We start from the raw sequence: 14,151 nt of genomic DNA, 5'->3' as shown, positions 1-14,151 counted from the left end.
GGTATTATTATAAGACTGGGAAATCTGTATTTAATATAAATTGTAAAAGTTCAGGCTACCTCTTGCGACTGTTCCGTGTCTCATTCCCCTTCCTGCTTCTCTGGAAAGCCGGATATCGGCTGACTCCTACTAAGCTGGCCCGCAAATCAGGTCGGGGGTCGGGTGGGGGTGGAGAAAAGAATATCGGACGGGCCGCGGTTCAGGTTGGGGGGGGGGGGGGGGTCGGGGTCGAGAAAAGAATATCGGACGGGCCGCGGTTCAGGTCAGGGGGGTCCGGCGGTGGTGGGGGGTCGGGGTCGGCGCCGGGGGGAGGTGGGGGTGGAGAAAAGAATATCGGTCGGGTTGGGAGAAAAGAATATCGGACGGGCCACAGGTCGGGTCGGGAGAAAAGAATATCGGACGGGCCACGGGTCGGGTCGGGAGAAAAGAATATCGGACGGGCCGCGGTTCAGGTCAGGGGGGTCCGGCGGTGGGGGGGGTCGGGGTCGGCGGTGCGGGGGGCTGGTGGAGAAAAGAATATCGGACGGGCCGCGGGTCGGGTCGGGAGAAAAGAATATCGGACGGGTCGGGTCGGGGGGAGAAAAGAATATCGGACGGGCCGCTGCAGCTATCGGACGGGATGCTGTATTGTTGGGTTCACTCTCCCGGCACCTCCTTCACACTGCCCGGCTCGGCCTGCAGTCTCCTACCCAGGAGGGAACTCTGTGACCCTCTGCCCTGCTCAGCATAAGTTGTGCGCCACTCTGGTCATGTTGTGTGCACGACTTACACTGAACAAAAAAACTTTCGGTTTTTAGAGGTTTTCGGAAGTTCGGATAAAGGATAGTCTACCTGTAGGTTGGTCTGGGCCTCAAGCCTTGGGCTTTATTTACTGCTCCACTGCCGCTGGTTCCCTCACAGGTCATTCCGCTCCCTCTGCTGCTCCCAATAGCTCGGTCTGGGCCTTGGGCTTCATTTACTCGCTCTGCTGTCGCCGGTTCCCTCACAGATCGGTCTGCTTCCGCTGCTGCTCCCAATAGCTTCCCTACATTACAACAGTGAGTACAATTCAGAGGTACTTAATTGGCTGTGAAGCTCTTTGGTATGTCCTGAGATGGTGAAATGCGCTGTATAAATGTATGTGCTTTCTTTTTTTCAGATCATGCAGGACTTCCTTGCTGAAGTGCAGTCTGCTGGGGCACAACTCCTTTATTCCTGCCTTCATAGGAGCCTCCATGTTAGGAAACTCATTTGAGAGGCTAATAGTGGGAGTGTCTCAGCCTCGTGTGATGCTGCCGGATGCACCATTGCTACTGTGAATTTTCTTTTTCCACATGAATGGTAAGTAATGGGATCCCCATAGGGAAACCTGTGGTGTTGGCTTTGCAGATGTGTGGGGAGGGGTGTGGGTGTGGCAGGAGGAGGGGGTGGAATTTTGAGCCCTGACTTTTACTTGGGAATTGGGTGGGCCCATGCCGAAGCTGGAGACAAACTGCCCTGACCTCGGCACATTCATGCCCAGGTGATTCGGGTGTCATTTGCATGTCCCCGGTCAGTTCCCTGCCCGAAAGTGTCGGGAATTGAAGGAACGGTCCTTGGCACTCGGTTATGTTGAGGGGAGGGGGTTTCAGGAGCACCTCGCGATCGAGGTGGACAACCACCTGTGCAGGGGAGCCCTAAACTTCCCTTGTGAGGCCCGAAGGAGTAAGGTCAAAAAAATGAAAAAGACACTTTTTTTGCCCCTAACATAGAAGGAATCCAAAAGTCTTCTATTGGCATATAAATAGTAAACTGGTAGTAAGAGGAAGGGTGGGGCCGATTTAGGGACCAAAATGGAGACCTATGCATGGAGGCAGAGGGCATGGCTGAGGTACTAAATGAGAGGTGAGGTGAGAGTGACTACCCTTGACATCAAGGCGGCATTTGACCAAGTGTGGCATCAAGGATCACTAGTAAAACTGAAGTCAATGGGAATCGGGGGGGGGGGGGAAACTCTACACTGGCTGGAGTCATACCTAGCGCAAAGGAAGATGGTTATGGTGGTCGTAGGTCAATCATCACAGCCGCCAAATCCCCCACCTTCAACATCTTGGGGGTCACCATTGACCAGAAACCTAACTGGACCAACCACATAAATACTGTGGCAACAAGAGCAGGTCAGAGGCTAGGTGTTCTGCAGCGGTTGTCTCACCTCCTGACTCCACAAAGCCTTTCCACCATCTACAAGGCACAAGTAAGGAGTGTGATGGAATACTCTCCACTTGCCTGGATGAGTACAGCTCCAACAGCACTCGAGAAGCTCGACACCATCCAAGACAAAGCAAGCCCGCTTGATTGGCACCCCATCCACCACCTTAAACATTCACTCCCTCCACCGCCAGCGTACCGTGGCTGCAGTGTGTACCATCTACTGCAGCAACTCGCCAAAGCTTCTTCGGTATCACCTCCCAAACCTGCGATCACTTCCACCTAGAAGGACAAGGGCAGCAGGCGCATGGGAACACCACCACCTCCAAGTTCCCCTCCAAGTCACACACCATCCTGACGTATATCGCCGATCCTTCATCGTCGCTGGGTCAAAATCCTGGAACTCCTTACCTAACAGCACTGTGGGAGCAGCTTCACCACACGGACTGCAGCGGCTCAAGAAGGCTGCTCACCATCAGCTTCTCTAGGGCAATTGGGAATGGGCAATAAATGCTGGCCTTGCCAGCAACACTCACATCCCATAAACGAATTTAAAAAAAATACTTTGCATCTGTCTTTGCCAATGAAGAAGATGCTCCCAAAATCATCGTGAAAGAGGTGGTAGTTGAGATACTGGATGGGATAAAAATTGATAGAGGAAGTACTGGAAAGGCTGGCTGTACTTAAAAGTAGGTAAGTCACCAGGACCGGATGGGATGCATCCTCTGGTCATGAAGGAAGTAAAGATGGAAATTGCGGAGGTACTGGCCATAATCTTCCAATCTTCCTTAGCTACGGGGGTGGTGCCAGAGGACTGGAAAATTGCAAATGTTGCACCTTTGTTCAAAAAAGGGTGTAAAGATAAACCCAGCAACTACAGGCCAGCCAGTTTAACCTCGGTAGTGGGGAAGCTTTTAGAAACAATAATCCAGGACAAAATTAACAGTCACTTTGACAAGTGTGGATTAATTAAGGAAAGCCAGCACGGATTTGTTAAAGGCAAATCGTGTTTGACTAATTTGATTGATGAGGTAACAGAGAGGGTTGATGAGGGCAATGCGGTTGATGTGGTGTACATGGACTTCCAAAAGGTGTTTGATAAAGTGCCACATAATAGGCTTGCCAGCAAAGTTGAATCCCATGGAATAAAAGGGATATGAAATTGGCTAAGTGACAGGAAACAGAGAGTAGTGATGAACGGTTGTTTTTCAGACTGGAGGAAGGTATACAGTGGTGTTCCCCAGGGTCGATACTTAGGACCACTGCTTTCCTTGATATATATTAATAACTTGGACTTGGGTGTACAGGGCACAATTTCAAAATTTGTAGATGACACAAAACTTGGAAGTATAGTGAACAGTGAGGAGGATAGTGATAGACTTCAAGAGGACATAGACAGGCTGGTGGAATGGGCGGAGATGTGGCAGATGAAATTTAATGCAGAAAAGTGCGAAGGGTTACATTTTGGTAGGGAGAAAGGGGAGAGGCAATATAAACTGAAAGGTACAATTCTAAAGGGGGTGCATGAACAGAGAGACTTGGGGGTATATATGCACAAATCGTTGAAGGTGCCAGGGTAGTTTGAGAAAGTGGTTAAAAAAGCATACAGGATCCTGGGCTTCATGAGTAGAGGTATAGAGTACAAAAGCAAGGAAGTTACGATGAACCTTTATAAAACACTGTTTCGGCCTCAACTGGAGTATTGTGTCCAATTCTGGGCACCGCACTTTAGGAAGGATGTGAAGGCCTTAGAGAGAGTGCAGAAAAGATTTACAAGAATGGTTCCAGGGAGGAGGGACTTAGGTTACGTGGATAAACTGGAGAAGCTGGGGTTGTTCTCCTTAGAGCAGAGAAGATTGAGAAGAGATTTGACAGCGGTGTTCAAAATCACGAGGGGTCTGGACAGAGTAGATAGAGAGAAACTGTTCCCATTGGCAGAAGGGTCGAAAACCAGAGGGCACAGATTTAAGGTGATCGGCAGAAGAAACAAAGGCGACATGAGGAAAAACTTTTTTACGCAGCGAGTGGTTAGGATCTGGAATGCACTGCCTGAAAGGGTGGTGGAAGTAGTTTCAATCGTGGCTTTCAAAGGGGAATTGAATAAGTACCTGAAGGAAAAAAAAATGCAGGGCTACGGGGTAAGGGCGGGCGAGTGGGACTAGCTCAAGTGCTCTTCTGAAGTGCCGGCAAGGGCTCGACGAGCCGAATGGCCTCCTCCTTTGCTGTAACCATTTTATGATTCTGTGACTTCTCTTCCCACTAAGTGGACCTTGTGAGAAGGTCACAGCCGCTTACCTAGTCAGACCCATGTTTAAAATACCAATTGGGCACTGATGATATCATCAGAGCTCAGTCTGCATATTTAAACAAGGACCCAGCCAGTTTCCAGCGAGTGTCCTCCTTGCCTATTCAGAACAGGTTAAAATTGTAACCTGCGAGACCAGCGTGGACTATCGTCAGGTGACTGTCACTGGTGATTTTAAGCAGTTTCAGCCGGACAGACAGTTAAATTCACCCCTGCGGTCTCCAAGGATTCCCAGACGAGGCAGCGTGATGGCAATCTTAGCAACCCCCCAAAGAAAAATAATTTCAAATTACTGCAAGAATATAGATATTCCAGGCTACAGTTGGCAACAAAAAAAAGCCTTTAAACCTCCCTTTCCTCAGGAACAGCTGATCCTGCAAACATGTCCATTTCCTTTATGCAGGTGTAACCGGAACAATAATGAAGAGAATTCTGACGTCTGACGCCATCCTGTCATTCCTGCTTTTTTTTCTCTGCTTCTACTTGGAATTGGGCAAGCACAGGAAGTGGTGGCCAAGGGAGTCTGTGCAGTCTCATCATCTCTGTAGGATGTCGGAGCAAATGGAAATGAGATTCTCTGAACTGTGGAAGAGTGCCACGGTCGGATTTACCAAAGTGAGGCTAATTGAAGGACAGGACTGCCTGTACTGTGCATGCAGCAATGACAGAGCCCACACCGTGTCGCCACATCAGCACTGGAGCCTGGTAAGCACCGTCCCCGCGCTACATCTTATGACCCGCACTACCCTGTCTGTAAAAAAGCACAACCTCTATTTGGTGGCTGCCCAAGGGAACGGCTGCCTTTGCTTCACAAGCTGTTCCATCTTTGGCCACCAAGTCACTCAGATGCCTCAAACTACCTGCATGTTCTGGGTTCATCCTTTCACGCCAGTTGGAATGTAGGCTGGTCATTGGCAGGGGGGGCAGGGGGGGTGACCTCATCTGACCTACAAACTCTGAGGGGCAGGATTTTCATTGGGCCGTGTAGGCGGGATTGGAGGCGTGTGGGGGATTAAAATCTCGAAATCGGGGGGGCACGAACCCAACCCGCCTCCATGCCAGTTTCAAAGGAGGCGGATACCCGACCTGTGCTGGGACCCGCCTCCCCGAGGCGGGAAGGGGATTAGTGCCAATTAACTGCCTGTCAACAGGCAGTTTTTAGCCTAATCCCTATTTTTATTCCTGAAGTGTGGGATTCCCAATGGCTCCAAACTACGCCAAGTTAGCGAGGCGGGCCGTCGGGTTGAAGGACTTGGAGGGTTTGAGATGTCCGGTGTTCAGGTGAGTGATGGGTGCATGAGTGAAGAGGTAAGTGTGTTTGGTGTGTGTAAAGTGTTCAAAGAAGTTTTACTTACCTTTACAGCCTTCCTTCAGGTCTCGGGAGTCCCTCATCTCACCGACACAGAAAGCAGAATGGCCGCGAGCTGTCAAAAGTTGCAGCATTCAGCTTTCTGTTCTGGAGAGATCTCTAAATCGGCCTGAGAGGAAGGAATTAACTTTGTGTACAGATTCAGTGTTTGACAGCTTCAAAGAGCTGTCAAACAATGATATTTCATCTGTCAAAAGCTCTTGAGGTCAATCAAGTGAAAATCACGTGGGTTGGCCACAACTCGATGGAGGCGGGACTACAACCCTGAAAGTTGTAGTCCCGCCTCCTACATGCCTCCAGAATCAAAATTCAGCCCTGAGTGTCTGTTGGGTCTGTTTTAGGGGAGAAGATGGACACAACCATCGAGGGAAAATGTACACTGGTGACAGAGCAGCTGAGCTGCCCCGGCTCACCATGAGGACCAGGGTCTCCAAATTATTGAGGTAAAGGCCAAAAAGGGTTCGGCGAGGAAAACTTGGTGACTTTGTGGAAACTTCACAATTCAAGTCTTCTCTTCAATTTCTTCTTGCTGGCTTTCCCAATTCATTCAGGTAGGAGTCATTGAGTGGCACTAAGTGGGGACAGAGGGGGGAAACCAGATGTATGGTTTTTGTTTTAACTCTTAACTCTTTAGGTAATCAGAGGTAATTAATCCAGGGCTCTAGTCATTCTATAGTTTCCTTAAATCTGAACAGAAAATGCTGAAAATACTCAGCCGGTCAAGCAGCATCTGTGGAGAGAAAAACATTTCAAGTTGGTTACCTTCATCAGAACTGGTGATGTTAGCTGTAACTGGGGGAGAAGAGTGTTGGCTCTAACTGGGGGAGAGGAGAGGAAGGGAGTGTCAACTTTAACTGGGGGAGGAGAGGAAAGTATCAGCTTTAACTGGGGGATGGAGGAGAGTGTCAACAGTAACTGGCAGATAGGCGAGTGCTATCTAGAACCAAAGGGTTGGAGGGGAGAGAGTCCCGCTGTGCAGATACTGGGGGATTGGTGGGAGAGGGCAAAGTGTCTGAGAAAAGTTGGCAGGGGGAGGGGAAGAGTTTGAAGGAGAGATGACTCGAAGATTTTGCAATCATGTTGGTTTAGTTGGTCTGTTGAAAGCTGTGATGTCATTATTCCTATATTTGAGTTTAGAAGCTGGAGTTTAGAAGAATTAAAGGGGATCTCATTGAAACTTATAAAATTCTAACAGGACTAGACAGACTAGATGCAGGAAGGATGTTCCTGATGGCCGGGGAGTCCAGAACCAGGGGCCACAGTCTAAGGATAAGGGGTAAACCATTTAGGACAGAGATGAGGAGGAATTTATTTCCCTTAAGGCGCTAACGGGAGGCGCAAACAATTGAATTTTTCCCCCATTGTGTCTTAATGCAAGGAGCATTCGTAATAATGTAGATGAATTGGCTGTGGAAATAGATGTAAACTGATATGATATAATTGGAATTACGGAAACATGGCTCCAGGGTGACCAAAGCTGGGAAATCAACATCCAGGGGTATTCTATATTCAGGAAGGACAGGCAAAAAGGAAAAGGAGGTGGGGTAGCATTGCTGGTTAAAGAGGCGATTAACACAATAGTAAGGAAGGATATTAGCTCTGATGATGTGGAATCTTTATGGGTAGAGCTGAGAAATACCAAGGGGCAGAAAACGTTAGTGGGAGTTGTATACAGACACCCAAACAGTAATGCTGAGGTTGGGGATGGCATTAAATGGGAAATTAGAGATGCGTGCAATAAGGGCACAGCAGTTATCATGGGTGACTTTAATCTACATATAGATTGGGCTAACCAAATTAGTAATAATACTGTGGAGGAGGAATTCCTAGAGTGTATTGGGGTGGTTTCCTGGACCAATATGACGAGGAACCAACTAGAGATCAGGCCACCTTAGATGGGTATTATGTAATGAGAAAGGATTAATTAGCAATGTTGTTGGGCGAGGCCCCTTGGGGAAGAGCGATCATAATATGATCGAATTCTTCATTAAGATGGAGAGTGAAGTAGTTGACTCAGAGACTAGGGTCCTGAATTTAAATAAAGGAAATTACGATGGTATGAGGCGCGAGTTGGCTAGGATGGATTGGGGAACATTACTTAAAGGGTTGATGGTGGATAGGCAATGGCAAACATTTAAAGATCGCATAGATGAACTACAGAATTTGTTTATCCCAGTTTGGCATTAAAATAAAACAAAAAAGGTGACACAACCGTGGCTAATAAGAGAAATTAGGGATAGCATAAGATCCAAGGAGAGGACACATAAATTGGCCAGAAAAAGCAGCAAACCTAAGGATTGGGAACAGTTTAGGATTCAGCAAAGGAGGACAAAGGGATTAATTAAGAGGGGGAAAATAGAATATGAGAGTAAGCTTGCAGGGAACATAAAAACTGACTGTAAAAGCTTCTATAGATATGTGAAGAGAAAAAGATTGGTGAAGTCAAGCGTAGGTCCCTTGCAGTCAGAATCAGGAGAATTTATAATGGGGAACAAAGAAATGGCAAACCAATTAAATACATACTTTCGTTCTGTCTTCACAAAGGAGGACACAAATAACCTTCCAGAGATGTCGGGGAACATAGGGTCTAATGAGAGGGAGGAACTGAATGAAATCAGTATTTGTAGGGAAATGGTGTTGTGGAAATTGACGTCATTGAAGGCCGATAAATCCCCAGGGCCTGATAATCTACATCCTAGGGTGGCCCTAGAAATAGTAGATACATTGCTGGTCATCTTCCAAAATTCTATAGACTCTGGAATAGTTCCCAAGGATTGGAGGGTAGCTAATGTAACCCCACTATTTAAAAAAGGTGGTAGAGAGAAAACGGGGAATTATCGGTAGAGGGGAAAATGCTAGAATCTGTGGTAAAACCACCAATGAACTCCTGTACAAATGAATAACTGTCTTTAAAGCAATGTTACAGCACCTATGTCCGTTTGCTGAGTGTAAACAAGCTTTCTGTAAAAACCCTGAAACAACGCAATGACGTCATCACGTTGGTCACGTGGTGTCCCGAGTGGCGGGAAACGTGATGACGTCATGACGTCAGAGGTGGGAGGTTCTGAGTTCAGACCTCGTGGAACTAGTTTCTGTGTAGACCTGTTTGCTGTTGCTCCTGCATGGTTTTGTTCACCAGTTTAATTAAATTCGGTTAATTTACTGAACTGCCTCGACCTCAGTGATTTAGATAGGAATCCGTTGAGTCCTACAAGTCCATTGTTATAGCAGAGCACTTGGAAAACAGTAACAGAATCGGACAAAGTCAACATGGATTTACAAAAGGTAAATCATGCTTGACTGATCTGCAATTTTTTGAGGATGTAACTGGTAGAATAGATAAGGGAGAACCAGTGGATGTGGTGTATTTGGACTTTCAGAAGGCTTTCGATAAGGTCCCGCATAAGAGATTAGCGTGTAAAGTTAAAGCACATGGGATTGGGGGTAAGGTACTGACTTGGATAGAGAACTGGTTGGCAGACAGGAAGCAAAGAGTTGGAATAAACGGGTCTTTTTCCGAGTGACAGGCAGTGACTAGTGGGGCACCGCAGGGATCGGTGCTAGGACCCCAGCTATTCAGAATATATATTAATATTCTAGACGAGGAAACTAGATGTAATATCGCCAAGTTTACAGATGACAAAGCTGGGTGGGCATGTGTGCTGTGAGGAGGATGCAGAGAAACTCCAGTATGATTTGGACAGGTTGAGTGATTGGGCAGATGTATGGCAGATGCAGTATAATGTGGATAAATGCGAGGTTATCCACTTTGGTGGCAAAAACAGGAAGGCAGATTATTATCTGAACGGCCTTGGTGAGACCACACCTTGAGTATTGTGTGCAGTTTTGGTCGCCTTATCTGAGGAAGGATATTCTTGCCATGGAGGGAGTGCAGTGAAGATTCACCGGACTAGTACCTGGGATGGCAGAAATGATGTATGAAGAGAGATTGGGTCGATTAGGCTTATATTCACTAGAGTTCAGAAGAATGAGGGGATCTCATTGAAACATAAAATTCTAACAGGACTAGACAGACTAGATACAGGAAGGATGTTCCCGATGGTGGGGAGTCCAGAACCAGAGGTTACTGTCTAAGGATAAGGGTAAGCCATTTAGGACTGAGATGAGGAGGAATTTCTTCTCCCAGAGAGTGGTGAACCTGTGGAATTCTCTACCACAGAAGGCAGTAGAGGCCAATTCATTAAATATATTCAAGAAGGAGTTAGATATATTTCTTAAGGCTAAAGGGATATGGGGAGAAAGGAGGGACAGGGTACTGAATTTGGATGATCAGCCATGATCTCATTCAACGGCGGAGCAGGCTCAAGGGGCCGAATGGCCTACTCCTGCTCCTATCTTCTATGTTTCCACCATTACAAAGGAGTTTTCACCAATGATCATTTGCAGGTTGTAGAATTTTGTTGTTTCAGGTCTGGGGGATCTTTTAGCAGGCATACTCAGTGTTGTGGAAGTTTGGACCCTGACACCCATTTCCAGTGTGACCTCCTAGGATACCCCTCTCCCCACCTTGACTAAGCGCTTCCTCAACTGAGGCATATACCAGAAGCATGGGAACCATTTAATTCCTTTCCTCCTGGACATCAGATTCGGATGAAGACCAGCCGCGGCAGTAGCAGAGCCATGAGCAACAGCAGGAGCATCAACAGGAGCGCCAAGCTGCTCGTCACCCACCTGAAGATGCACAGGCCAGAAGTCGCCAGAGCTCGACAATATTGCTGCCCGGGATGCAAGGGACGCACTCATGTTGGCCCTAGAGATAGCGGATGCACTAAGGATGATTTTTCAGAATTCATTAGACTCGGGAACAGTGCCCATGGATTGGAGGGTAGCTAACGTTACCCCACTATTCAAAAAGGGGGGTAGGGAAAAAGCAGGTAATTACAGACCTGTAAGCCTTACATCAGTTGTGGGCAAAATGCTGGAGTCCATCATTAAGGATGAAATAGCGGAGCACTTAGCAAATGGGGACAGGATAGGACAGAGTCAACATGGATTTACAAAGGGTAAATCGTGCTTGACTAATCTATTGGAATTTTTTGAGGGAGTAACTGGTAGAATAGATGGGGGAGAGCCAGTAGATGTGGTGTACCTGGACTTCCAAAAGGCCTTCGATAAGGTCCCACATAAAAGATTAGCATGGAAAATTGAGGCTCATGGGATAAAGGGGAAAGTTTTGGCGTGGATAGGGAACTGGCTGTCAGATAGAAAACAGAGAGTTGGAATAAACGGCTCATTTTCTGAATGGCAGGCAGTAACAAGTGGGGTACCACAGGGATCTGTCCTGGGCCCCCAGCTGTTCACAATTTACATTAATGACCTGGATCAGGGAGTCGGATGCAGCATTTCCAAATTTGCAGACGACACTAAACTAGGAGGGGGGGTGGGCTCAGAGGAAGAGACCAGGAAGCTCCAGAGCGATTTGGACAGACTGGGCGATTGGGCGGATAAATGGCAGATGCACTATAATGTGGACAAGTGCGAAGTTATCCACCTTGGGTGCAGGAACGGGAGGGCAAATTATTATTTAAATGGCAATAGATTGGGAGAGGGGGAAGTACAGAGAGACCTGGGTGTTCTTGTACACCAGTCACTGAAGGCGAGCATGCAGGTGCAACAGGCGGTCAAGAAGGCAAACGGTATGCTGGCCTTCATAGCAAAAGGGTTAGAATACAGGAACAGGGATACCTTGCTGCAGCTGTACAGGGCACTGGTGAGACCACACCTCGAGTACTGTGTACAGTTTTGGTCGCCTCATCTGAGGAAGGATGTTCTTGCCATGGAGGGGGTGCAGCGGCGATTCACCAGGCTGATACCAGGAATGGCGGGAATGACCTATGAGGAGAGACTATGTAGTTTAGGGATGTACACACTGGAGTTTAGAAGATTGAGAGGGGACCTCATAGAAGTGTATAAAATTCTGACAGGTCTAGACAGACTGGATGCAGAAGGAATGTTTCCCTTGGCGGGTGAGAACAGAACTAGAGGACATAATTTAAGGATAAGGGCTAAACCATTTAGGACAGAGATGAGGGGGAATTTCTTCACTCAGAGAGTGGTGAACCTGTGGAACTCATTGCCACAGAGGGCAGTGTACGCCAGCTCATTAAATATATTTAAGAGGGAATTAGATATATTTCTACGGGCAAAAGGGGTTAAGGGTTACGGAGAGAAGGCGGGGACGGGATACTGAATTAAAGGATCAGCCATGATCTCATCGAATGGCGGAGCAGGCACGAAGGGCCGAATGGCCTACTCCTGCTCCTATCTTCTATGTATCTATGTATCTATGTATTATGTCGGGGGGTGATTACAGGAACACGTCTCCCATTATGTCAGGGTGATTACAGGAACACATCCCCCCATTATGTCGGGGTGATTACAGGAACACGTCTCCCATTATGTCGGGGTGATTACAGGAACACGTCTCCCATTATGTCAGGGTGATTACAGGAACACGTCTCCCATTATGTCGGGGTGATTACAGGAACACGTCTCCCATTATGTCGGGGTGATTACAGGAACACATCCCCCCATTATGTCGGGGTGATTACAGGAACACATCCCCCATTATGTCGGGGGGTGATTACAGGAACACGTCTCCCATTATGTCGGGGTGATTACAGGAACACGTCCCCCATTATGTCGGGGTGATTACAGGAACACGTCTTCCATTATGTCGGGGGGTGATTACAGGAACACGTCTCCCATTATGTCGGGGTGATTACAGGAACACGTCTCCCATTATGTCGGGGTGATTACAGGAACACATCCCCCATTATGTCGGGGTGATTACAGGAACAAATCCCCCATTATGTCGGGGGGTGATTACAGGAACACGTCTCCCATTATGTCGGGGTGATTACAGGAACACGTCTCCCATTATGTCGGGGGGTGATTACAGGAACACGTCCCCCATTATGTCGGGGTGATTACAGGAACACATCTTCCATTATGTCAGGGTGATTACAGGAACACGTCCCCCATTATGTCGGGGTGATTACAGGAACACGTCTCCCATTATGTCGGGGTGATTACAGGAACACGTCTCCCATTATGTCGGGGGGTGATTACAGGAACACGTCTCCCATTATGTCGGGGTGATTACAGGAACACATCCCCCCATTATGTCGGGGGGTGATTACAGGAACACGTCTCCCATTATGTCGGGGGGTGATTACAGGAACACGTCTCCCATTATGTCGGGGTGATTACAGGAACACGTCTCCCATTATGTCAGGGTGATTACAGGAACACGTCTCCCATTATGTCGGGGTGATTACAGGAACACGTCTCCCATTATGTCGGGGTGATTACAGGAACACATCCCCCCATTATGTCGGGGTGATTACAGGAACACATCCCCCATTATGTCGGGGGGTGATTACAGGAACACGTCTCCCATTATGTCGGGGTGATTACAGGAACACGTCCCCCATTATGTCGGGGTGATTACAGGAACACGTCTTCCATTATGTCGGGGGGTGATTACAGGAACACGTCTCCCATTATGTCGGGGTGATTACAGGAACACGTCTCCCATTATGTCGGGGTGATTACAGGAACACATCCCCCATTATGTCGGGGTGATTACAGGAACAAATCCCCCATTATGTCGGGGGGTGATTACAGGAACACGTCTCCCATTATGTCGGGGTGATTACAGGAACACGTCTCCCATTATGTCGGGGGGTGATTACAGGAACACGTCCCCCATTATGTCGGGGTGATTACAGGAACACATCTTCCATTATGTCAGGGTGATTACAGGAACACGTCCCCCATTATGTCGGGGTGATTACAGGAACACGTCTCCCATTATGTCGGGGTGATTACAGGAACACGTCTCCCATTATGTCGGGGGGTGATTACAGGAACACGTCCCCCATTATGTCGGGGTGATTACAGGAACACATCTTCCATTATGTCAGGGTGATTACAGGAACACGTCCCCCATTATGTCGGGGTGATTACAGGAACACGTCTCCCATTATGTCAGGGTGATTACAGGAACACGTCTCCCATTATGTCGGGGTGATTACAGGAACACGTCTCCCATTATGTCGGGGTGATTACAGGAACACGTCTCCCATTATGTCAGGGTGATTACAGGAACACGTCCCCCATTATGTCGGGGTGATTACAGGAACACGTCTCCCATTATGTCGGGGTGATTACAGGAACACGTCTCCCATTATGTCGGGGTGATTACAGGAACACGTCTCCCATTATGTCGGGGTGATTACAGGAACACGTCTCCCATTATGTCGGGGGGTGATTACAGGAACACGTG

The 14,151-nt window shown here is 47.9% G+C and overlaps 1 pseudogene across 1 annotated transcript in view; it reads left to right on the top strand.

The window, feature by feature from the left end:
- LOC147104936 (uncharacterized) overlaps positions 1-14,151 on the top strand; it is a 108,600-nt pseudogene that overhangs the window by 72,614 nt on the left and 21,835 nt on the right. Inside the window, exons 4-6 of the transcript XR_015072407.1 lie at positions 932-1,037; positions 1,139-1,320; positions 4,875-5,176. The product of XR_015072407.1 is annotated as an uncharacterized LOC147104936 (transcript). The remainder of the gene's footprint in view (positions 1-931; positions 1,038-1,138; positions 1,321-4,874; positions 5,177-14,151) is intronic.

Source organism: Somniosus microcephalus, chromosome 19, assembly GCF_052327205.1.
Source record: "Somniosus microcephalus isolate GS21.2 chromosome 19, FLI_Smic_1.0, whole genome shotgun sequence".
Classification (NCBI taxonomy): domain Eukaryota; kingdom Metazoa; phylum Chordata; class Chondrichthyes; order Squaliformes; family Somniosidae; genus Somniosus; species Somniosus microcephalus.
Note: the sequence above shows the minus strand (reverse complement) of the source record. Positions and strands in the feature narration are given on the sequence as shown.